The following is a 24111-nucleotide window of genomic DNA, read 5'->3' on the forward strand; positions in this document are numbered from 1 at the left end:
ACCGCTCCCGCCAGGCGCGGGAGCCGATTGGGTGCCCGCCCGCACAGCCCTTGGGGAGGAGGGGGCTAGTGACGTACAGGCCCCAGCTCCGTGCGTGCAACCCCCCCCGGGTGCCGCTGTCGGAGCGAGCGAGCGAGGGGGGTCTGGAGCCGTTCGCTGCGCTGACACGCGCGGGGGGAGGGAGCTGGTGACGTAAAGGTGCCAGCCCCGTGCGAGCCCCCGGCTGCTGCGATAGGTGGAGCGGGGTGGGGGCGTGGCCGAGCCGCCGCCGCCGCCGTGGTGGCTCAGCCAGAGGTGACAGTGCGCCAGGCGCGCTCCCCTCACCTCTCCTGCCTCCCGCGCCCGCCTCCAGCCCGGGGCTGCGAGATGGAGACGTCTCTTGTGGACGAGGAGAGGCCGGAGCGGGTCTCGGCCCCGGGGGGCGTGTGAAGCCCTCGCTCCCCGCCGATCGGAGTCCAGGTGAGCCCTGGCGCCAGCGCGGGGTGCCCCCGCTCAGCGGGCTGTGGGAGGGGGGCGCCCCGCAGCCGCGGTGCGGTGAGTAGAGGGCTGCCTCGGCGGCTCTGGGTGCTCCCAACTTTCTGCGGGGTTGCCGTCCAGCTGGGCGCCCCTGGCTATGGGAGGAAGGTGCCGTGGCCGTAGCTCCTGGCGGAGGCTGAACTGATGCTACAGGGCGGTTTGCGGAGCCTTAAAGGCAAGCGGCGGCAGCCGCAACTTTCTCTTGGGTTTGTGCAGCCTGGCCGGCGGAGGAAGGCGGCAGCGCTGAGCGGTGGTATCTGGCGGCATCGGGTTGCTTAGAGGCTGCCTGGAGGGGTGGAGCGGCGTCCCCCGGCGCCCGGAGGAGCATGGCAGAGGGCATCTTCTTTCCCAGGTGCACGGCGGGCTGCGCTGTCTGGCCGCCGGCGGAGAAAGTCTTCCCGCGAATGCTGCGGGAGGTGCGCCGCTGCCTGACAAGCATTTTCCTTCCCAGCCACCCTCAGCACAACCGTAGGGGGTGGGATGGGGAGAGTTGCAGCCTAAGAAGGGGATTGAGGTGTGGAATTAGGATTCTTTATCCCCAGGGACATTTATTACCGCTGCCTGGCAGAGAGAGGGGGCGTCTTTCTTGCTTAGCTCCTTGATGCACTAAGTATTGCTGGTGGGATTGGGGTTTTATGTCTGTACATGCTGCTGAAATCTGCTCCTTGGCTGTAGTAGTTTGTGGGCTATAGAGAAGGGTGGGTAGGTAGAAGAGGGGGCTCAGGAGAGACTTGTTTGCTCGTATCTTCACTGAGATGCTGCTGCTGTGGAGGAATTTCGGACTCCAGAGAGAACCTGTCCTGAGTTTTCTGATTATGATAATTATTGCAGTTATTTGCTGAACAAAACAAATACATGGCAAAAAAGATGCAGAAACTCAGAAGCTGATTGTTGTCCTTGTATACCTACTTCCTGACACCTTTTATTTTTCTGTGTTCAACTTTCATTCTTTTAAATATTTAATGTAAAGACGTCTGCCTTTTTGCTGTTCACTGTGCAGCAGTTGTACAGTGTGGGGCTGAAACTCTAACAATTTGGGCAGATTTCCTGCTGTGTGGAAAGAGAAGGGTGAGAGTGCAATAGAAGTCAGAGTCAGGAAACAAACTTGTATGTAAGATATCATAGAAATCATTGAAATATAGGGCTGAGGGGAGGGATCTTGAAAGGTCATCTAGTCCATCGCCACATACTGAGGCAGGAACAAGTACCATCCCTGATAGGTGTTTGTCTAACATATTCTTAAAAATCTCCGATGATGGGGCTTCCACAATGTTTCTTGATAACCTACTCCAGTGCTTCACTATCCTTGTAATTAGAAGGCTTTTCCTAGTATGTAACCTATCTGCAGATTAAGTCAATTATTTCTTGTCCTACCTTCAGTGAACATGGAGAACATTGATGACTGTCATCTTTATAACAGCTCTTAACATATTTGAAGACTGTTATCCGGTCCTCCCTCAGTTCTCTTTTCTCAAGACTAAACGTGTCCAGATCTCTTACTCTTTCCTATTAGGTCAAGTTTTCTAAATCTTTCATAATTTTTGTGCTCTCCTCTGGACTCTCTTCAGTTTGTCTACATCTTTCTTAAAGAGTGTAGCCCAAAACTGGACACAGAACTCCAGCTGAGGCCTCACCAATGCCAAGTAGAGCAGAATAGTTATTTCCCGGGGTTTACATATGACATTCCTGTTAATATACCTCAGAAAGATATTTGCCTTTTTCACAACTGCATCATATTGTTGACTCATTCAATTTGTGATCTACTATAATCCCTGGGTCCTCTTCTGCAGTACTGTCTGGCCAGTTATTTTCCATTTTATAGTTGTGCGTTTGATTTTTTTCCTTACGAAGTGTAGCTTTGCGCTTGTGGTCATTGCATTTCCTCTTGTTGATTTCAGATCAATTATCCAATTTATTAAGGTCATTTTGAATTCTAATCCCATCCTCCAAAATGTTTGCAGCAACCTCTCCAGCTTGGTATCATCCACAGATTTTATAAGCATATTCTCTGTCTCCAGGAAGACCCCTGTGGGACCCCACTAGATAAGTCCTCTAAGTTTGACAATGAACCATTGATAATTACTCTTTGAATAAGGTTTTTCAACCAGTTGTGCACCCATTGTATAGTAGTTTCATTTAGACTTAATTTCCCTGGTTTTCTTATGAGAAGGTCATGTCGGATTATGCCTTACTGCAAAGCTTTACTAAAATCAAGATATATCACAACTACTGCTTCCCCCAATGAACTAGGCCAGTAACTGTCAAAGAAGGCAATTAGGATGGTTTGACATGATTTGTTCTTGACAAAGCAATGTTGGCTATTCTTTAACCCTATTATCCTCTAGGTGTTTATAAATTGATTTGAACAGTATCTTTCCAGGAATTGAAGTTAGGCTGACTGATCTGTAATTCCCTGTGTCTTCCTTTGACCCCTTTTTGTACATTGTACTAAGTTTGCCCTTTGCTAGTCATCTGGGACCTCACGTTGTTTCTCCCTGGGAAATAATCCTGCCCATGCTCAACTCGTTCTGAAACTCTTTATGCTGAAGCAAATACTGGACAGAACATTAATACTCTGTTTAAATTATTTTTAGTTCAACTATGTATTTGCACAAGTGCCATTTAATTTTTCAATAGTGGTAAATTGACACTTGTATAACTTGCCCTCAAAATATTAATGGTATCCATAGTCTTAAAGATGTTAAAAATGTAAAGCAGGTGAGATACTCCTGTGCCAAGATAGTAGACAATAAGAGACTACCTTAGTGAGTTGCTGGGAATATAATATATGGCAAGACATTTGCAAGAACTGATCATCTGCCATATTACTTTGCTGAAAGTGTAATATCTACCTCGTTGTGGCATTTGGGGTTTGCGATATTCGTGCATGCAGGGGAAAACCTTCTTTGTGTGGGAGAGTTCTAAAAGTGTACTGACTTCATACTGACCAATTGTTTCACTTGATGACAGCAACATTGGGAAGAAGGAAGCATTTGGATTAAGACTGAGAACTGGGAATGAAGCAAGTAGCATAAGTACATCTTGCATATTATTTGTAAATCCTACCTTCTTCATTCTGTTCTCTCTACTTTTTTAATGACTTAAGCAAAGTGGATGTAAAATGCTACCATTCTGATTTAGTAGCCTTTTACACTCACTTTGAATGAGTGTAAATGCCCAAGCAACAGGGCAAAAGAGAATCTGGCCTGTGTGTTTTCAAATCTAGGTTTTTGATTCATCACATGATAAAGCGACGAGTCAGCTGTAAAGTTCAGATATAGATTTCAGGTTTACATGCCAGCTATTCTTCCAAGGATCAGGTTAAGCCTGATTTCAAGTTAACTGGATATAAATTAATTTAAATGTGTTAGAAAATACTTATAATCAGTTTGGAATAGTAGAGGCAGAAGCAGCAGCTGGAGTTGCCATTGTTCCTCCTTTGTTGCAAAATGAGGAGAATGAGAATATTTGTTTGGGTGTTTCAGAATGGCTGAAAATAGTAAGCGAGTAATAATTGAGAGTAAGGCATGATTAGAATTAAATACTTCACAGGAAAGGAAAAGAGTAGGGTCATTTTAGCTGCTTGGTGGCTGTTGTACTCTAAGCAAAGAGATAAGCAGAACATTTACATTTTCCATGAAATCTCTATTTTCCATTGAAAAAACAGCTTTGAATGTTATACTGAGCGGGTCAAAGTGTTGGGTGTGTGGTTAGAAAGAATGGACTTGAAGCCAAGCTGTTTCAAGGACTTCTTTCCAGGAATGAAGACCGACCTAAATTTGGATCCCCTCACTACCTTCATAGGTTTATTCAGTGATTTCTTCATTGCGGCAATTTTTTTTAAAGATTAAATGAAAAACTTATGGTCTATCAGCCCATCTTTATGTACAAATATGTCACCAATAGTATGTTCCGAAAGGTGTTTGGGTAGTCATGAGAAACTTGATTGTAACAAATAAGATGGAAATTCAAAAGGTGAGAGTTATGTTGATCTCCGATCTTAGAGGAATCGTGAGCAGGTGCACCTGAAGTAGGTAGAGTAATAGAACATTACAACAGCATACCTAATAGGTGGATAGTTAAGATTGCCTGAGTGCTTTCATTGTAAAGAGACCTTCTATAGTTGCTGCTTCTTTTTGCAGATCATTTGGGCTGAAAATTTCCAGATCTCTTCTATGCCCATGAGTGAATTGCTTAAAATGAGTTTGAGAAAAAACAGTTCAGCAATATCAAACACAAAGGGGAGAAGAAGGGGATAGTGGTATATATACTTTTGCCATTATAAAGAAATATTGTGACATTTATTCTGAACAGATCTTGTCTTTCATTAGTTAGCGCAGGAAATTGAAAATTTATACTGAGAGAGAACATGTTACTGGACTTCAAAAAGTCTGTTTTGATTTTTGCCAGTTACAATGAACAAATTATGTTTTTAAAACCTTATCTGTTACTTTTGGTCTCCTTACATTCTGTTTGCACTGCACATGAGTAGGGAAGTGATCTAACTGGCAAACTTAAACTCTGAAAAAGCATGTGGTTGCTTTTGATAAAAAAGGAGTATATTGAATGAAGTACACTTGAGATATATGGATCTGTCTTACTTTTAGTCAAACTTTATTTGCAATTACAACAGTATAAATACGAATTTATACTGGAGTAATTGCTACACTGTATTTGGTGGCACAGTGACCAAAACTGAGTGCAGTCAGTGAGTCGGGGGTTAGGAGTTAGAGGAATAACAGGAGAAAATGGGAAACTGAAGGCAGATAGAAGAAGGGGGAAAGAGCACCAGGCACAGAATATAATGAAGTAGAAGAAAATAACACTGCACACAGAAGACTAAACTTCTTTAACTACATCATAAAAAGTTTGCTTTCAAAATGTTGTGATTAAACCATGCACTGTGTCTGTGTGTATGCTTTCCAGCTCCACTTTTTCTTTCTGCAGATCTACATTTCAAAGAGTTGTTTGCCTATTTTCATACGCCACTATCCTCTAATGCAGCATTTTTCAAATGCATCCACCGTGGCTGCATGCTGCCACCAGGGGCTTTTCTTGCAGCCACAGTCTCCTGGGAGATGATTGGGGGGGAGGGGAGCAGTGGCCCCTCCCTCAGGGCCACCAGCAGTATTTGGGCCCTGCCCCTCCCTTCCCATGGAGACACAAAAAGCTGGAGGAGCAGGCAGACAGTGAATTCTCCACCTTCTCGGGGCTGGGGAGGTCGGGCTTCAGCCTTGGGGTGGCGGGTGACAGGCCCCAGCCACGGGGCTTTGGGCTCCGTTCCCCATCCATGCGGTGGCATGCTCTGGCCCTGAGCTCCCCCCCCCCATCACTGTTTTCCTCCGCTGCTTCCCCAGTGCCCCATCACCTCCTGGCCCCCCACTGCCTCATACCCACCTCCCTATTTAGAACTTAATTTGTCCCTGGGCTTGCCTTGACTGAGTGAGTCTGCTGTGAAAAGTGATATTTTTGTATGTTAATATCACTTTTCACAGCAGACTTAGTAGCTAGCAAATCTTTAAAAAAAGCAAAAGAAACCAGAAAAAAAGACAACATGCAAAGCATCTTATTTGTGTTTCTATTCTGTTTAGGTCCAGTAAAGTATAGAGACCAACTATATATTATTTTTATTACTGAGTCTGCCAAAAAAACTCAACCCTACATAAATAAATTACAATGATTTGGACATGTATATGTGCATATTTATTTGTTTTCCCCAAAGTTAATTAAGTATTTTAGGAAAAAATTGTCAGAGACAAAAATTTGTTGAGAACCCTTGTCTTGAGCAGTGTTTCGCGATCTTTCCAGATAATTGTACCCCTTTCAAGAGTCGGATTTGTCTTCCGTATCCCATGTGTCACCTCATTTAAAAACTACTTGCTAACAAAATCAGACATAAAAATACAGAAGTGTCACAGCACGCTATTACAGAAAAATACTTACTGTCTCGTTTTTACACTATAATTATAAAATAAATCAATTGGAATATAAATATTGTACTTACATTTCAGTGTACAGTATATAGAGCAGTATAAACAAGTCATTGTCTGTATGAAATTTTAGTTTGTACTGACGTTGCTAATGCTTTTTATGTAGTCTGTTGTAAAACTAGACAAATATCTAGATGAGTTGATGTACCCCTGGAAGACTACTGCGTATCCCCAGGGGTACAAATACTCCTAGTTGAGAACCACTGTTCTAGATCCTCTAGTGTAGTGTTCTTCCAAATCAGACACAACACTGTTGTCAGGTCTGTTGTAATTTGGATAGCCTTCTGAAGGCACAAACAAGGAAACTGAGGCAGTTGTGGTAAGTATGCTAATACATACTTCCCCCCCGCAGAGGAAAGTTACTGAGTTCTTCCTCTTTTAATTTGTATGGAGTGCTTATTGAAAATAGGACAATGCTATAACTGGATCGTCTAGCTGGAGCCTTGTCCTATAACCATGTAATTTTTGAGTCTCTGCTGTATCAGTTTGAGTTTCTTTGCATGCTGGCAAAGCACTTCCTAGAAAGTAATTAATGAAGGGGAAAGTTTTATAGCTTGGTTTAGGTTGGAAATTCTTTTGCAGCTTTAGGTTACATTACTTTATTTGTAGCAGTAAATCCTATACTGTATTCTGTGTGAACCAGCCATAACAAACAAACAAATGAACCACAGTGCGATAACAAACAATCCACAAACAAACAAACAAACTATACACACATTGAAATCTATGCCTCTCAATATGTTGACAAAGAAATTTAGCAGCAAAGCAGCAAAATTAGGGACAACACTTAGATATAAGAAACAAAGAATAAGAAACCTGGTAAGACTATTAATGTAAGACTTTCAAGTGCTAGTCTCTTATGAGACAGTAGAATAAAAGGGGACAAATATATTTTTCTTGAAAACATGGTAGAACTAAATTTCTTCCTCTTGAAAAGCCTAGATTACCGTATATACTCGTTCATAAGCCAAATTTTTTTAGTAAAAAAGGGAAGCACCAGAGAAGGGGGTCGGCTTATGAATGGGTATAGAGAGGGAGAGGTGGGACAGAGCCCCTCCCCCCAACAGAGGGAGCAAGGAGAGGCAGCACAGCCAGCAGAGCCAGAAGGGAAGAGGCAGGGCCAGAGTCTCTCCGTTTCTGGCCACGCTGCTCTCCCACCAGCCTCCGAAGCAGCTGAAGCTCCGGGGCTGGCAGGCTGCAGCCGTGCCGCCCGGCCCAGCCTGCTGGAACACGCTGCGGCCGTGCTGCCCAGCCTGCTGGAGCAGTTCCAGCCAGATCAGAGACATTCTCCCCAGATAAGGTGGGAAGGGATGGGATGGGGAGAGTGTGGGGAGGTCCTGGGCTAGGGGTGGGGTCATGTGGGGGGTGGTCACAGGGGTTACTCCCCTGACTCCCAGTTCCTCTGCTCTCCCCCCCCCCCCAAATTTCCCCACCAGTTGCTGTCCTGGTCCATCAGGGTAAGTAGCTGGTGCGCCGGGATACTTTGTTTACTTAGGTTTACCTCCGTGCCAGGGCCGGCTCTAGCTTTTTTGCTGCCCCAGGCAAAAAAAAAAAAAAAAAGGCGGCCAGACTGCTGAAGCAAAAAAAAAAAGGGCGGCACCTGCCCGCTCCCTCCACCCGTGGGCAGCCAGGCGCTGTAGCCCGCTCGCAGCCAGGCGAGGGGCTCCCCCCCTCCGGCCGTGGGGTGCCTCTCCCGGCCGGGCAGGCTCCGAGGGGGCCGACACAGGCAGTGCTGGCTGGGGTCTGCGACCTCCGCACGGGGCCAGCATTGCAGCGGGGCACGGCACAGAGCAAACGGCGCCGGGATCAGTGGGGCCCGCCCCTCCGCTGCCCGCCGGGCCGCCGCAGAACCCTCCCTCCTTCCGGTGCATGGGGGCTGCAGGAGGTGCTGGCTCAGCCGCTCCTTTAAAGGCGGCTCGGCCGGGCCTGGCTCAGAGCGGCGCGGGAGGCGGAGGTTGGTGCAGGCGGTGGGGAATGGCACGTCCCGGGCAGCCCGGTGGCACGGTGAGCGGTGGGGATCGCTAGTTCGTGCCCCTGCAGGGCTGGGCTGGCCGCCTCAAAATTGGCCAGAATGCCGCCCCTTACAATGTGCCTCCCCAGGCACGTGCTTTCTCGTCTGGTGCCTGGAGCCGGCCCTGCTCCGTGCCTGCGGACGCTTGAGGTAAACAAACCATCTCGGCCCACCAGCGGCTTATCCTGATGGCCCAGGAGCCAAAGTTTGCTGACCCCTGAATTATAGGGTTGGCTTATGAACGGGTTATAAAAATTTTCCATTTTTACTTATCCATCTTGGGGGGGTCAGTTTATAAACGAACCGGCTTATGATCGAGTATATATGGTCATTATTGTGTTGTGAATTGCTTAAATGAACAACACTAGGAAAAATAGCTTCAGGAATTAGATTTTCTGTTCAATATTGTGAGAGCTGTATATTTTTAAAGGACCTTTGTTTCTGCATGATTGCTTGAGATATATTACTGGGGATAACAACAGGAAAGAGAATATACACTGTAACATATACTAATTTTGGAATGATGCAGTTTTCAATTTACAATAAAAACAGTGGGAAGACAGCATTTTAGATCTGGTTTAAAAATAGCCTTGTATTTTCATATTCTGAAGTTACTACTGTAAATTGTTTTTTGATGATATCAGGGTTTGAACCTATTTTTCTTAAAATAAAATAAAATAAAAATAATAATAACCTAACGGTCTCTTCATTAAACAGAATAAGCAAAATAAGCGTTTGTTGTGTTGTAGCTCAAACCATTTTCTGTGTGTCCTGCATGCGTAAGGAATATGGCAATCTCCTTCTGTAGGAACTAAGGGCCAGATTCACACAGGTATTTAGGCTCCTAAATTCCAGTGAAATCAATGGATGCTAGGAAACTTTGTGGATCAGCACCTCAGTGTTGGTAAGTCTTATCTTCAGTCTAAAGTTAGTAGCCAATTGTGAGAGTTGTCTTTGACTCTTCTTTTCTGAGATAAAATTATCAATTTTACAGTGCTGGGATTAGGTTTATATGATCTCATAGCACTGAGGTTTTCCACACTGTTACAGTTTCAGTTTAAGTTAGTTACAAGAGAAGTCAAATAGCTAGGCTTGAACAACTTGATTAATCAAAGATTTAGTCAAAGATGAATATAGCATAATACAGAAAGGAAGGCCAATACCTTGTTAACCAGTCTGGGAGGCAGCAGTGCAGCTGTTCAGCTGTCTCAAAATTTGAGATACACTTTATTTCTATATATACTAAAATTGTTTAAAACTGATGAGGGTTTCACTGTTTCTTTGTATTACTTCAGACCTAATATATCATTCTTATCTATTGTCTTTGTGTTTTGGGAAGCCTTTTTGCTAGGCTGGCACAGGCTCTGCAGTAAACAGCTTCCTATTTTGGTTTGACTATAGCATTCCAAAAGTCAGCAAAACTTTAGAAACATCCTGCACCAGCTATAGCTTGGTACAGAGGGCACGTTAGCTAAGCATCAACAGAATTGTTTTTGTTCTTTTTCTCTGGAATTTTTCTATACCTAATGCTGATTTCACAACTCACCTTTTGTACCTCACGGATTTTCTCTTATTTAGCACCATAGATTTTGCAAGACATATTTGTAGTAGCCAGGCATAGTAGAATACCTTAAGGCTGGTGGCCTGAATGTATTTCTTAAGACCTGTTGTCTGATACTGCAGGAGAATACAAGAGTCATGCAAAAATTACAGCATCTAACTGTAGTTCAATTTTAGAATTATACGATTTAGCGTGAATATAAAGTATTCTAAATGTAATGTACTATACTTATTTACTATTAACTGCTTTCTTATTTTGGTTACATAATGTCTCACTTTTAAACACACTTATAGTTACAGCAACGAACACATTACATTACTTGATTAATAGTGATATGGGGATGCATATATTTTCTGGTAGATAGCAAATAGCAATTTATCTTCCTGGTTAATAATTCTGTTTGTGAAAGCTGTTTCTCCAATATATCCTGTTTACAAGAGTTAGCTCCACAAACCTTGATAAAGTCCATTCTTGATTTGATAACTGTTCCTATAGCGTTTAGCAATGTACAGTAAAAGCTGTTTTATCTGGCACTTCACCACTGGAAAGCTTTATAAACCGGCATTTCTGATCTTCATTTAAATTCTGTTTTATAGTCCAGTTGGCGTGGGGCCGGCAGGGGGTTGGGGCTCCAGAGGGAGCGTGGGCTCTGGGAGGTAGTTTGGGTGTGGGAGGGGGCTCGGAGAGGTGGGTTGAGGCATGGGAGGGGGTACGGGATGCTGGATCTGGGGGCCACTCACCTCGGGCGGCTCCCTGCAAGTGGCGACCTGTCCTGGCTGCTCCTAGGCAGAGATGCGGCAGGCGGTGCTGCCCTCACCCCACCCCAAGCTCTAGCTCCACAGCTCCCACTGCTTGGGAACCATGGCCAATGGGGGGGCGGGGGGGAGGAAACGGGGCCTGTGGGTGGAGGCAGTGTGCAGAGCCGTCTGCCACGCCTCCGCCTAGGAGAGGCTGGGACAGGTCGTTGCTTGCAGGGAGCTGCCCGAGGTGAGTGTTCCCCGGATCTGGCACCCCACATCTCCTCCTGCTCCCCAGCCTTCTGCCCCTCCCACAACCAAACTCCTTCCCTCTTAGTTAACTGGCATTTTTCACTTACCAGCACCCTTCATTTCCCCCAACATCCTGGATAAAACAGCTTTTACTGTACGTAACTAAAACTTTGCAAGCACCGTTTTTTCCCCATTTTGCCTTTGGTCTGTCTGCAGAGTAACATGGGGCTTTGGTTTAGTTTGGTCAACAACACTATACCACCTATACATGCCTTCAACCCACCAATCGAGTATCTCCGTTTCTTGTCCATGGTCTTGCCTGATTGGCCTCAGCAGGAAGTGAGTTCCTCTTGGCCTATGTAGCTGGTTACAAGAGGCCACGGAGCCTCCAATATGGTGGTGTGTGTCTTACAGGAGGTAGCCATGGGATACTGTCATGGAAACTTGGAGGCGGTGGAACCTGGCTGCACGTGGAAACAGTTACTTGATATATAGGGCTCTGCGTAGCCTGCTGTGTTCAGGTGGCACCAGCCCTCCAACTATTTATTGAAAAAGATGTTGGATTTGTAATAACTATATTTTCACCTCTAAATACAGCCATTTGTGACTTTCTGTTTATTAGTGGGCTTATTATGAAAAGAGCATTTGATGTACACTATTCAGTGTTGCTGTAATATCTTGAGAGTGTGTAATTTGGTGACTTTTGACCAGTTTTCAGTCAGAATAAGTGCGCAGTCTCAAAATATGAAAATGTGACCCTCCGAAACAATCTAAAAAAGAAAAGATGGACAGTACACTGTAGGTAACGAATGCAATATAGCCCAGTGTAGCAACAGCAAGAAGTGCTACTGCCAACCCATCAACAGGCCACTTGTGACCTTTATATCAATTCAGCTTTACTTACAGGTTCAATTTTTAAAAACTTTATTACACAGGGAATATGCCGATAGGCATTTTGTGCATACCAAAGAAGATAAACTGCTGCATCTACTTACCGCTTATTAGTTTTTAGTTAGAGTGCATGCAAAATAATGGGATGGCACAGCTGGGGTTGTGTGCAGGTTGGCTAGTTTCACAACACTGTGGAACTTTATAGCATCTGTGTTAGTGCATACTATAAAGTAACACAATTGTAAAAGTTAGTGGGGAAATCCTTTGGTACACAGTTCATAAGAGTCTGATCTACATTCTCACTCCGATATATGTCCTCTGGCTTTCCTGTAGGTCATTATCTCAATAGCTGGCTGTTACTGCATCATTTTATCCCTGTTTGGATGGGCAGTACACATGGGGTTCTGGCCTGAATCTATCAAGCCATCAACATTGTGTGTCTATGTGTTATTCTAATGCACCTTTGCAGAACATTGAGATAGCACCTGTAATCTGGAGAGCAAAATGAAGACATCACTTCTGCAAGGCACACTGTTAATTGACTGTGACAAGGTAAAGTGGCATCTTAGGCAAGAATCTCTTAACCCTTTTTATCATGTCGCTGGGCAGGGTAAAGGAAGAGGAGGCAGGGTTCAGGGGAAGGATGTATCCTGTTTCCCACTGGCTGGTTGAAGCAGTGAAAAAGCCTCTGGAGATTGACTAGTATTTTTTTTTCCATTGAATTGTTTTATTTTTTCATTGCTTAGGGGTCTGCAACTTTTCAGAAGTGGTGTGCCGAGTCTTCATTTATTCACACTAATTTAAGGTTTCGCGTGCCAGTAATACATTTTAACGTTTTTAGAAGGTGTCTTTCTATATGTCTATAATATATAACTAAACTATTGTTGTATGTAAAGTAAATAAGGTTTTTAAAATGTTTAAGAAGCTTCATTTAAAATTAAATTAAAATGCAGAGTCTCCCGGATCGGTGGCCAGGACCTGGGCAGTGTGAGTGCCACTGAAAATCAGCTCGCATGCCGCCTTTGGCACGCGTGCCATAGGTTGCCTACCTGTAACTTATGTCCTTTATAAGAAACAATACACTGTGCCCCGAAGAAAAAAGGCCTTAAAAAAGGACTTGGGTGTGGAGTTTGTGTCCTTTCCCTGGCTGGTGAAATAGCTCGCCATCTCACAATGGCCAAAGGCTAGACTTCTCAAGGTGGACCTAGACTAGAGTTTCTGTATTTGAGTAGAGGCTGAGCAAAACTCCATATCCAAACAGTCCTTTATTTTAGGATCCAGATTTTGTAAATGGCCTTTCTTTTTGTAACGGGCTGAGCCAAACCCCTGGATTTAAATACCTCCTAACGTTGTAGTTTTTGAGCCCATCTATTACAATCTTTCAACTTAGTAAAACTAAGTATTGCTTCTCTGTGGTATAAATTATGACTCTTGGGAGTCAGGGGAGCACCTCCAGTGTCTGAGTGCCATGGAGGAAGGCACTGTACCTATGTACACCTTTGGCATTTAGGCAAATGTGCCTGGCAGCATCACTCACTATGGCTTTTAAATAGCATCTTAGCTAATGTTTGCCAGTATTGTGGGGCCAGTGATACCAATACACACTTCTGAGGCTTGGAACACAGCTGGTAGTGTTGACTAGTCAATGTCTTTCTCTCCCCAGTGCTTTAAGGCCAGATTAGGATGAATACTGGGGGAAGGAAGGAGAGCTCCTGATAGTGGGATCTGTTAGAATGTGGAATAGTTTTCCAAAGGCATTGATGTAAGCCTCATCAGTGGGGCTTCTAAAATCTGCCTTGGACATCACAATACAAAATATATTGTAAGTAATAGAGAGACAAGGTAGGTGAGGTAATATCTTTTATTGGACCAACTTATGCTGATGAAAGAGACAAGCTTAAAAGATATCTCACCTACCTTGTGTCTCTAATATTTTGGGACCAACACGGCTACAACACTGCAAATGCTGTAATGAATAGTCCTGCAATGGGAAGAGAATTGCTTAGATGAACTACAAGGTCTTTTCTCACTCTAATATCTGAGTCACAGATGTAAATTTTAAATGAAGAATAAGTCCATTTTTAAATGTCAAGTAGAAGACTCTCGAGAGAGAAAAAAACTAAAAAGAATTCTTAAAAGATACAAAATGATGTTGATTGACTTTTAGCTAGAAATACCGAATTCTAATTTTGTTGTCTTATCAAATGTGAAAATGCACTGTTTTGAGCTCTTGATAGGCTGTCAGTTCCTCCATAATTTGTGCAGATAATTATTCATAAATTAATAAACTACTTGTGGGAATCTAATGATGCCTCATGCTGTTTCTGATCTATTCCTAGGATATTTGCAGACTATGAAAATGTACTGAGAATTAGTTTCACAGTAACTTAAACATGTTTTAACTTTGGAATAAGAAGTCTGTACAAAACACATTCTACTTTCAAAAAATCACAATTTAAGAAGATAGGGTTGCAAAGTTTACTTATTAATGCCAAATGACCTAGGAAGGTTTCTGGAGTGGTTATTTTGTTTTGTTTGTGCTTTGGTAGCAAAACTGATAAAGTATGAAAGACATCTGTCACATAGAGTGTAGCACACTTTTTAAAGATACACTAAACAAAAAATTTAATTCTCACTCTCACACTGTTCATTTTAGCCTATGAGATCACCTTTTATGCTTTCATGGCTCCAATATGCATATATTTTCTGTGCAGTTTTCTTGCTTCATATTGTCCAGTTGGGAATTGTCACTAATGCCCAAGTTAAATGCTGATGTAAAACTTGACATAAATGGAGTCTATGTTGAGTCCCCTTTCTCCAAGCAGTATTGTGATATTATCCATTCTGTACATTCTGCATCTTCAGTGAATTCCACAACAGCCTTAAGTGGCTGATAGTCACATTCATTCTGCGACTCACCTGGGATTTAAACTGGAAATTCCTTCCTATGGCCTTGAGCTCAGGTGATAAACTGGACTCGCAACTGCATCTTGTACAGCAGAGTTGAATGTGTAGACTTTGCTTATTTCTCATGCACTGCACCAAGCTGAAGTTGCTCTGCTATGGGAATTGCCTGCCCCATTCCCTTGCCATTGACCTCAAACTCTTGGGACATCATTATAGGTGTTCCTCCTACAATTTATTAAACTGGACACTTATGAGACCAGGATCTAAAGCTAAAAATGAGGTTATTATTGACCCTAGGTCAGTTTTGGGAGGTTAGACACTAAGGCAGAGTTTCACATGGTATTTCCACTAGTTCCTTGTAGATTTTTATGGATACTTTTAGTATTGAATGCTGCTCTCTGTGTGGTGTGCTTTGCTGGCATAGTCCCTGCAGGGCCGCTCGGGGGGGGGGGGGGGGGGGCAAGTGGGGCAATTTGCCCCAGGCCCTGGGCCCCTGTGGGGCCCCCACGAGAATATAGTATTCTATAGTATTGCAACTTCTTTTTATGGAAGGGGCCCCCAAAATTGCTTTGCCCCAGGCCCCCTGAATCCTCTGCGTGGCCCTGAGTCTCTGTGTTGATTTGAGTCCTTCACCATCAACACTTCTTAAGTTCCATCTTCATTAGCCATCTGCATCAGTTTCAGTGTTGAATGTTGCAACAAAATATTGCTTACAAAATGTGTTTCTGCAGCTGTTGTGTGGACATGCTGTATGGGCTGTTCTTTGTAAAATGATGCAGCATGTTAACACACAACATTGCACACAGCTATTACCATACCAGTGCCAGTGGCTCTCCTGAGGCCCCAATGGAGGGAGGAGGAGTGATTTGGGAAAACCTGCAAAGTATTACAAGACAAGTCTGGAGATGGCAGTGGGCAGAATTGCAGTGGCAAATTGAGATAGTAGGGCTGCCAGAACTGGAAGACTATGGCTCGAGAGGCATCTTGTATTTAAAATTGTGTTAGTGCAATCTTAAAATGCAGTGTGTCCCAGCTAAATAGCGAAAAGATGGGAAATAAGTGTTAAGGTCCTAAGAGGTGTTTAATGAGTTACATTTATTTATTCACTCATCCACCTTTCTATTGCACCTATAATCCTGAGCAACATATACAGTTATTAATATGTACATAAAAATATCAACCAAATAGAGATCTTCCGCTCTTCCAGATTGTAATGTTTTGCTTTACTGTGTTTTATCGGGGGGAGGTGTGTGTGTGTGTAATTCATTATCTTTTGATATTATAGGGAGGCATTAGAAAATAGGTCTCTGGTGAAATGTATAGCTTTATATACTCCTATGTTGCAAAATATATACTGTAGAATGTACAGTTCAACATAGCTGAGTAAGTGATGGTGTTGAAATCCTGTCTTTCAGTTGTTTTTAATTGTGAAACCTTACTATTGTATTTGTATAGTGTTTAGTATTTTATTATGGATAGAATAAGGATGCTGATTTAGCTGGAAGATGTTGCTACATCCAGTATCCTATGGGAAAGCAAGCATACTTTATTTGCAGTGGAGATATTAATGGTGCACACTTCGTTGCGTTTCTTGTCTGGAGAGCAGTTGAGGTAACCTTATCCAGTGTTCCTCCATTTATAAATAACTTATTACTTAACGCTTTGCTACCATATGGTAAAGTGATATCTCCGGTTAAACCGATTTAAGATTACACTAAACCAGGAGAAATAACTGAGACACCTTCTCTGCCTTTTAGAGGATAAGCTTTTATGCTTTTAATTTACACACCACCAAGAATCCTGGAAATGGTGGACTATTTGCTCATCTTCTTGATTATTAAGTGCATGATTTTTCCCTTTAACCCTAGGTATTAAAAAGCTCTTGGGATACCTGAAAGGTTCTACCTTTTTGGTTTCTAAGATGAATCTGAAACTGTTGAAAAGAACTTTGCAACAGTTCTGAAACCAAAACTAAAAAGACATGTTGTGGAAGTCAAAATAAAAAAGATTTTAGTGAGTAATACAAACCTTATGTGCTCACTGAAATGAAACAATACAATGGTTTGGAAACTTAGCTGAATTCCATCAAAAATCATCTCCTTGAGAAATGCAGCTACCATGAATGGGTGCTAGGGACAAGACTGCTGATTTTTGTTGCCAAGCAACTGCTGCCAAAGTGAGGCTCACAATCAATCTTGAAATAGATTCACCTAAGAAAGTATCTCAGAAACAGAAGGAAGTACAAATTCAATGTTGGGTATAGGGGAGAAAAATCTAACTAAAATAAGAATACTTTCCATAAGATGTGGTTAATCAGATTGTGTTTCCAGTGGGCATTGACTCTTATCAACATTCCAGTAGGCTTCTAATATTAAGATCAAAATAGCTAGAGATGGAAAATTACCTATTAGATTAATTCAACAATAAATTGGCTGATTTAAATTTACTGCACTACTTTATTATAATAGTACATATAGCATTTTCACCTGAAGTTCTAACAGCACTTTTAATAAACTAATGACTAGAGATCCGGCACCCCAGAAAGGCTGTTCAGTATTAGGTCCATTTTATGGATGGTTAAAGCAAGCTACAGAAGGATCAAGTGATTTATCTGAAGTCAGACTCAGATTCTTGAAGGTACTTAGTCTTCTAACTTCCACTGAAATCAATAGGAGTTAAATGCCTGAATACCTTTGAGGATCTGGGCCAGAATTGCCAGGCTGGAACTTAAACCCAAGAGGCCTAACTTCAGGTTCCCTGCTCTAGCACTCAAACTACACTTCCTCTAGTAAACCATTCACATTACTAAATGCTTCCAGTACCCTCAGAAGGTGTTGCTGTGAGTAGTGATTATTTATGTGTGTAATGCACTCTTGCCCTTGGTTCAGGACACTTCATTCACACAGTTGTCAATTCTCTTATTTGTGTCCACACGGGTAGGAACCATTTCTCAAAGGCCAACTGATCAATGTCTCACAGAAATCTACACTCTAAAAATGCATTTAGACACATTTGTGTATAGCTGTTTCTGAACACAACTTTTCCATGAGGTGCTCGCTGCCCCTGAAGTGATGCCACTGTGATACAGCCTCCTATCTCCTTAGCAATTAAAAGCCAGGTCAGAATATAAAATCACAAGAGGGTCTGAAGTTGTTGGAAAATAGACTAATGAAATATGAAAATGAAAAACTGGAATATAGGCTTAGTCATATTATGGACATGGTTGGAGTGAACGATCAGGTTGTGAAATGGATGCTCCCTAAAGGAACCTAGAGTAAGAGAATCAACAGGGACGTTCAAAGGAAACTCTCCCCAGTGCTTAAAAGGATGTCACTTTGACTGTTTCTCTCTGAGCTTACAGGTAACACTTTAGCAAAATATCATATATTGCATCTTGGATATTTAGTATTTTTATTCACATGGTCAAATAGATAAACTAGATAAAATACTGACTGTATAGGCCCTGTTGAGAGGTTAGTAGGCAACACATTGCCTGAATAGAGGAAAGACTACAGCTGCATGCTGCAAGTGCGATGATGATTAAGGAATTTGTCCAAGAGGGAAGTGTGGCTGGACCCGGCTTTGGGATAGTGCCCCTAGAACACTCTGCAGAATTTGAGCTAATGAGTTCTAGGAACTTGACGCTTTAAGTGAAAGAAGAAAATGCTGGCAAAAAATTATTTTTGTATTGACACACTTTTTTACTTTGGCTGTATAAAATACTCTGAAAAATAGGCTCTATGCTCATCCAGTCACAGAGGCACACAAATTTATGAACTTGTAGAATTTTTGGTCTTAATCTCTTTGCTTCAGTTCCTCATCTGTGAGTGAAAATGGGTTAATATACTGGCATTAGAAAAAGTTCAGAAAAGGGCAACTGAAATGATTAGGGGTTTGGAATGGGTCCCATATGAGAAGAGATTAAAGAGGCTAGGACTTTTCAGCTTGGAAAAGAGGAGACTAAGGGGGGATATGATAGAGGTATATAAAATCATGAGTGGTGTGGAGAAAGTGAATAAGTTACTTACTTGTTTCCATAATATAAGAACTAGGGACCACCAAATGAAATTAATGAGCAGCAGGTTTAAAACAAATAAAAGGAAGTTCTTCTTCACACAGCGCACAGTCAACCTGTGGGACTCCTTGCCTGAGGAGGCTGTGAAGGCTAGGACTATAACAGGGTTTAAAGGAGAACTAGATAAATTCATGGAGGTTAAGTCCATTAATGGCTATTAGCCAGGATCAGGAGTGCCGCCAGCTTTTCTGCCGCCCTAGGCGGCGGAAGGTCCCGCCCTGAAATGCCGCCCCCCACAGAGGTGGCGGAAGGTCCCGCCGCCGAAATACCGCCGCGGTCGCCGCCCCCGAAATTGTAGTGCCCTAGGCGACTGCCTAGGTCGCCTAATGGGTTGCGCCGGCCCTGGCCAGGATGGGTAAGGAATGGTGTCCCTAGCCTCTGTTTGTCAGAGGGTGAAGATGGATGGCAGGAGAGAGATCACTTGATCATTACCTGTTAGGTTCACTCCCTCTGGGACACCTGGCATTGGCCACTGTCGGTAGATAGGATACTGGGCTGGATGGACCTTTGGTCTGACCCAGTATGGCCGTTCTTATGTTCTAATAATGTTTCTGGTGTACTCATTTACTAGGATAATGAATGTCATAGACTATCCTGTGTAGAAATTAATCCTCTATTCAGTGCAGAGTGTTGAGGATAAAAGGAAACATTGAACAACAGCCTCATTTACTGAGCATTATTCATCCTGTGCATGGAATGCTGCAAGAGACTTATGAAAAAAATTGTATGTCATCATGATGCATACACGCAAGGGAGCAAATGTAAGGGTTCATGGACAACTTTAATAATGGCATTCCTTAATTTTTTTCAGTGCTTGACTTTGCAACCTTCACTTCTTTTACTACAGCTGTTTCTTAGTGGTTATTATAGACTAGGCTGGTTGTACTGCCTATGATAAAGTTTGGCTGACAATTCCCATTATAAGATGTTGTTTTCAGTTGCTTATAACTTTGCTGATCTTTAATCATTTGGACTGAAATTTTCCATGCCAGGTGTTTACTTCAGGCTGGATTTCGTTTTGAAATCTGGAAAGTTTTTCAGCCAAAAGGATTCAGCTGTTTCTGAGAACGAGGTGAGGGAAAAATAAGTTATTTTCCCATTAAAAAATTCTGGTTTCTTAACTTCTGAGTGCTGGACTTTCAACCTTAATATTCTTTTAATGTACTTTTTTTGTCTGGAATATATATATATTATGGCACAGTGGTATGCAAGGCAGTGACAGGTAAGCCAAGGTCCCTGCCCTGAAGAGGTTACATTCTAAGCAAACAGTGAGTGTTGTGGAATGGGATAAAAAGAGATGTAAGTGATAGATGCATGCTAAGCTGCATTGCTCGTGTTAGTTCCATGAGTGTGTGTTTGTTTTTAACACTAACTCCTGACAGTATTGTTAACCAGGATACATTGATTCTTTGGGCTACCAGCATTGTATCCAACTTTTTGCTTCAAGCCTTTTGTTTCTGATAATTTTAAATACTTTTTAATTAATTTTTCATTTAAATAAATGTATGTTTTCTAATATAAAGCATTTATGGGGACAAGTAGACCCTTGAAAATCCATTAGCTCATTGCCAGAAACAAGGAAAACTGGAATGGAGTCTCCAACACATCTGTCAAGAGGTCAGGGTTTCTGGGGCAAGGTGGGGTGGAAAGAAATACTTTCAATTCTTAAACTGAAGGAATAGAATCTGTATTCTGTGTTTAAAATGCATCTTACTGATGTTAATGCTTCATGTGTGTATGCTGTTTGAAGTTCAAAAGAGAAATATGGCAAAAATATTACATGGTTTTTCTTTTGTTTAGGAACTGGTCCTTAATTGAAACACAAGCTGACTTAAAAGTTGTAATAGACATGTGATTTCTTCTTAATAATGTGACTTTTAATGTGGCCAAAAAATCATTCTCTAAAAAAGATTAAACTTGGACTCTTACAGTTTTATCTTCAACATATATAAGAAATCTGTCTGTCTGGTACATAACTGGCTAGGGCTATTACCGAATGTTAAATGAAAATATCTGCTGGTGGCTCTTCCTCTAGTTCTGAGATATGTTAATTATCGTCTTAAAATGGAGATTTAAAGGATATGAAGAATGGGAGGCATGATTCTTATCTGTTAATAAATTACAAATTCTATCTAAGGTACTTAGTCTATTCTTAAGTGCTAGAATCTGATGTCAACACACAGCATGCACCGCTACATAGATTGAAATAACAGTCTCTATTTGCATAATGAACAAAAATATCCTGAATTATCTTTGACTTTTTTAAACTGCAGAGCAGTTTTTTTTCTTTAGAATCCAGGTAGAAACTTTTAGTCCAAATGTTGTTAACATAAGAGCAATTTACTGCCAAAATTAATTTTCCATTATTACCATTCACCATTAACTCAGTATAGTTTATTGCACAAGCTTTATTGGACCACAGGTAAATTTCACAATTAAGGAATCAAGTTCAGCAGCACATTGGAGTGGCTCTTGCATCAGTAGAGACCGTGTTAAAACTTACACAGCCTGGGGCACGGAAGAAGATTTCTTGCAGCCCAATCTGTAACAGCTATGGTTTTATTATTATTATTTTTAATATAAATAAGTAAACCTAATTGAAGAGACAAGTTCTTCTAGATTATCAGGTCCTTGGGGAGGGTCTGTATTTGTGCCTTATATAGCACCAAGCACATCTTTGGTATTGAACACATAATGATTCTGCTAAGCATCCCAAAAGCTAATTCTAACCTCCATAGTGGTAGGGAATGGGGGAGACCTAGCATATCAGTCATAATTTCCCCTGTTTTTAATAAAGATCTCTGTCTGTTGAGGCCCATACATTTAGAACTGGGACATGTGGAAAAGTTCATCAGATATCAAGTACAGAAATGGTACTTTAGGAACTATTTCAAGGGTTATATTTAAATTTATACCATCTTTATCTTTCTCATCTGTTTAGTTTAGTATGCAATTAAACTTAGTCACCTTATACTTTATATTTTTTATTGTTATTAATAATTCTGTTAATGAAATTCAGTACTATTGCAAAGTGTTTTTACTGGTCTTTGGTTAAACATATTGGTGGGGGAGGGAGGAGTAGGTATACCATGTGCAGTGTTGTAGATTGTATATTTAAAGGAGAAAAAGAAATGTAACATTTAAATGGGTGCTCAGTTAAAACAAACCACCATCAACAAATATGAACTAATATAAGCAGGTTAGGCCCCAAATCTCAACTGTCTTAAATACCAACATCCTTGTGTGAGAACTCTCTCAATTCTAAATGTTTTTAATTTACTACACTGTTGCTTAAATATTTTTTTAAAAGGAAGTAAATCTGAGCAGTTGTTCATGAAGTTTAGGTAGAGTGTCATATGTAAGACACAAGAGACAATTGTCCCACTTTACTTGGCGCTGATGAGACCTCAACTGGAGTACTGTGTCCAATTCTGGACACCCCTCTTTAGGAGAGAGTCCATAGGAGAGCAACAAAAATGATAAAATGGTTTAGAAAATCTGATCTATGAGGAAAGGTTAAAAAAACTGGGCACGTTTAGTCTTGAGAAAAGAAGACTGAACAGGAACCTGATGAGTCTTCAAATATGTTAAGGGCTGTTAGAGAGAGGATGCTGATCAATTGTTTTCCATGCCCACTGAAGATATGACAAGAAGTAATTGACTTAATCTTCAGTCAGGGAGATTTTAGGTTACATATTAGGAAAAACTTTCAAACTATAAGGATAGTGAAACACTGGAACAGGTTACCAAGAGAGGTTGTGGAGTTCCCCTCATTGGAGGTTTTTAGGAACACATTAGACAAACATCTGTCATGGTTGGTCTGTGTTTACTTCGTCACTCCTCAGTGCAGGGGGCTGGACTTAATGGCTTCTCTAGGTCCCTTCCAGCCCTACATTTCTATGGGTATGTCTACATTGCAATGTGGCTGGCCCATGTTAGTTGACTTGGGCTCGTGTTATGGGGCTGTTCAATTGCGGTGTAGACATCTAGGCTCAGGCTGGAGCCCGAGTTCTGCCTCATGGGAAGATCCCAGAGCTCTGGCTCCTGCCTGAACCTGAGCCTGAATGTGAACACCACAAGCCGAAGCCCAACAAGCCTGAGTCAGCTGACACGGGCCAGCTGCAGGTGTTTAATTCTAAGGATCATGAATTAACCAGCTAATCTTATTCCCAGAGCTATGCTGAAAATTAAGGGGAGGGTCTTATCCCTTATTGGAACTGGTTTGGGGGGCTCTCTAAATCTTCTTTCCCTTCATTGTGATCCTTCTAGTGGCTATTTGTTAAGTACTCTTATGTGCTCCAGACAGGAGTAACGGAGCCTGAGCAGCAGGTTCTCCTGCTTTTTTCCAACCCTTCCTCCTCTCCCCCTTCCCATCCTCCTCCCGCCCCCCAAAATGCAACCATTCAATGGTGATCCACCAACAAAGGCATATAAAATATTTTGAGTCATAACTGAATTGGCCAAACCGGACAATCTCTACGCAAAAGAATAAATGGACACAAATTTGACATCAGGAATCATAACATTCAAAAACCAGTGGGAGAACACTTCAACCTCTCTAACCACTCAGTGACAGACTTGAAGGTGGCAATTTTGCAACAAAAAACCTTCAAAAACAGACTCCAACGAGAGATTGCTGAACTTGAATTAATATGCAAATTAGATACAATTAACTTAGGTTTAAACAGAGACGGGGAATGGTTGGGTCATTACACTAATTGAACCTATTTCCCCATGTTAAGTTATCCTCACACCTTCTATGGGTCATCTCGATTATCACTTCAAAAGTTTTTTTTCTCTTGCTGATCGTAGCTCATCTCAGTTGATTGGCCTCTTACAGTTGGTATGGCTACTTCCACCTTTTCATGTTCTCTGTATGTATAAGTATCTTCTTTCTGTGTGTTCCATTCTATGCATCCGATGAAGTGGGCTGTAGCCCACGAAAGCTTATGCTCAAATAAATTTGTTAGTCTCTAAGGTGCCAAAAGTACTCCTGTTCTTTTTGCAGACACAGACTAACACGGCTGCTACTCTGAAACCTGTCATTACAAAGAGGATACAGGAGAAAGGAAAATAGATTAATTTTTAAAATAGAGTAAAAGCATCTCCGCATTATATGTTTGTATCATTTTGCACCTTAAACCATGTATACTTGTTAGGTAATTCAAATA

At 41.9% G+C, this 24111-nt stretch overlaps 1 protein-coding gene across 1 annotated transcript in view; it reads left to right on the forward strand.

Annotated features, from left to right (window-relative positions):
* Window positions 1-296: 296 nt before the first annotated feature.
* Window positions 297-24111, forward strand: part of GALNT13 (polypeptide N-acetylgalactosaminyltransferase 13) — a 324991-nt gene continuing 301176 nt past the window's right edge. Inside the window, exon 1 of the mRNA XM_065413193.1 lies at window positions 297-459. The gene's annotated coding sequence lies outside the window, so the exon portion shown is untranslated. The remainder of the gene's footprint in view (window positions 460-24111) is intronic.

The sequence above is a fragment of the Emys orbicularis genome, chromosome 11 (genome assembly GCF_028017835.1).
Source record: "Emys orbicularis isolate rEmyOrb1 chromosome 11, rEmyOrb1.hap1, whole genome shotgun sequence".
In the NCBI taxonomy this organism is placed as follows: domain Eukaryota; kingdom Metazoa; phylum Chordata; order Testudines; family Emydidae; genus Emys; species Emys orbicularis.